The 2,500-nt window shown below is 39.4% G+C and overlaps 1 protein-coding gene across 1 annotated transcript in view; it reads left to right on the top strand.

Annotated features, from left to right (window-relative positions):
• Positions 1 to 2,500, top strand: part of LOC119597158 — a 97,892-nt gene that overhangs the window by 10,016 nt on the left and 85,376 nt on the right. The gene's annotated exons all lie outside the window — the stretch shown is intronic.

Raw genomic sequence — 2,500 nt, 5'->3', positions numbered from 1 at the left:
AAAAAATGAAGAAAATATTGAGTACATGCTATCTTTTGATAAAGTACAATGACTATAATATCAACATTCAGACATAATTACTAGGTAATAATGTTTAAAAAGCAAACAAAGCAAACTTACTTTGTTTACTTTTGTATTCCTTTATACTAAAAAATTGGGTTAGCCATTTCTAAAGTTAATTTCCACACTAACTGACTACACCACACCAAAATATGCTCTCAAATGTAATATATTTTTCTTGTGAAAAAAGAAACATCTATGGTATTATCACATACAAGAATCTCCCACTTTCTTCCTGATCTTTTTTTTCCTCCTCAAAAAAATGACAATGGTGATAGATTTTTCCTACTTTCTTTTTGTATTTACTCTTCTTTATTTCTAACTCCATAAAACTTGTAATTTAATTAGCAAAGACCTACTCAAGAAACTATAACCTGCACTTGCTTTGAGATGTAAGGAACCAAAGAACTGAAGACGCGGAAATGGAAAAGTATAATTTATTCTACAAATGAAAACATTCATACATACATTATTGTTGTAGAAGTACCACACATCACAAAAAGAAAATCATAACTTCTGTAGTTAAGAGAATGACTTAAGGTTAATGGTTAAAAAGCAATTAAATATGCTAGACATCCAAGGTCATATAGCACTAGTCATATAGGAAAGCATAGTAATAAAAAATGTAGAGGGAGTGTGAGACTCACAGGGTGGATGAGGGATAGGCATTTTTTTTTTGGGGGGAGGGGGGGGTCACAATTGGATATTTTTTAATATCCTCATGGTTTCTGAAAAGGAGTTTGTTGGGGAGGTCTGAGAAATGAAGGTCTTATGAGGAGCAGAGGAAGAGGTAGATGTAGAAGAGAATGCAGTAGGAGAATATGGGGAGGAATATTTATATTGCCTGATGTGATGGGTAGAATGAGAAGGAGGAGGGGTAGATATCAAGGAAGTGGTAGAGTGTCTGGGTTTAGAATGGCAAAAGAATTTGACTGGGAGAAGAAGGGGGCAAAAAATGGAGATGTAAAGAGTAGGAGAAAAAGGGGAAGCAGAATAAAGGACAGCACAGGAGTAGGAAACAAGAGTAAATCCTCTTGGGCATGCTTCCTATCTGGCTTCCTGTAAAGTGAGGCCAAGTTTGAATATGAGGACTGTTACCTAAGATTCATACCTCTAGGTAGGGCAATCCCTATAAAATATATTATGGGAGCCACCACAACTAGCACACGAGAATGAATGCGTAGGACAGTTTAAGTGATCATGGTCAAGTGACAGTACTTAGCAGGGTGGCCTAAATGCCAGAATTTCTAACATTGATATGGGGCTGATATGATCAGACAGGGCAGGACCCCCCACCAATATAAACTGCAATGAGGAGGTCATGGCTATGGAAGGTACTCTTGCCAATACTGGTGAAGGACTTTCAGCAGTCTTTGGGGTGAGTAGTGTAGCACTGTACTGACAGTGCATCATAGTCAATGAGGCAGGCAAGCAAGTTGTTTTTACAGTCTGATCAATCCTTGTCATCGATAAGGCATTCAGCTGGGGAGATAGAAGCAGTTTCAGTACAAGTATTAAGGAAGGAGTGAGGCTAGTCAGGAACAGATATGCCAGTGTGGTCAGTCAGGGTAGACAATACACGACCTTGGACTCAGATGTAACTTTGACAAGGTGTTCAGAATGGCTGCAGAAGTAAACTTCGCCTACTTGATTTTGGAAACAATGTTGGAAGAGGGTACTGTTAGGTATTGTTAGAGTAAGGGACTACAGGGGCACACAAAAAAATTGAACCCACTTAAAAAGAGTACTTAAAAGATATGAAGAGGTGGAAGTAGTTGAAGGACGAGGACAGGAGGAAGAAGGAGTGGTGTTGAGTGAGGAGATGGAAAATATGGATGAAGAGTAGTAATAAGGAAGGAGGGAATTCACTGAAAATGAAGAAGACTGTGGAGGATGAGGAAGATGGAATGGGAAAAGGGGACACCATGCCCATGATTCCCTGAGGCAGTTCAGGACTGACCCAAAGCCAGCCTTTTGTTCTTTCAACATGGCTCTCACATCTAAGGAAGTGGACAGGAGAAGGTGTGGGAGAAGAGAAGGAAATGGTTAAATAAATGTGCTCAAAGATCATAGAGCACTGTGGTAAAGTATTGTGGCAAAGAGGGTGGAAATGAGTTAATGATCACAATAAGATATGTTAGATGTCAAAGCTTGTAGAATGCTGTAGCATAGAATATTAGTGAAAAGGATATATAGGGGAGCAAATGGAATACAGTGGGGATACAGTGGGGAAGTGGTAGAGATTGGAGTATCTGGAATTAGACAGGAAAAGGAATTTGACTGGGGAAGAGAGGTAGTAGAGATTGGTTGGTTCAGGGTAGAGATAGTGGGGGAGATGCTGAAACTTCTTGAGAAGCTGGGAGGGGAGCAGAGCAAAGTACAATTTTCGAATAAGTGGAAAGAGAAAAACCTTGTCAGCATGCTTTGCAACAAGGCCTCA

The sequence above is a fragment of the Penaeus monodon genome, chromosome 38 (genome assembly GCF_015228065.2).
Source record: "Penaeus monodon isolate SGIC_2016 chromosome 38, NSTDA_Pmon_1, whole genome shotgun sequence".
Classification (NCBI taxonomy): domain Eukaryota; kingdom Metazoa; phylum Arthropoda; class Malacostraca; order Decapoda; family Penaeidae; genus Penaeus; species Penaeus monodon.
The sequence above is the reverse complement of the archived record's forward strand: the minus strand, read 5'-3'. Positions and strand labels throughout refer to the sequence as shown.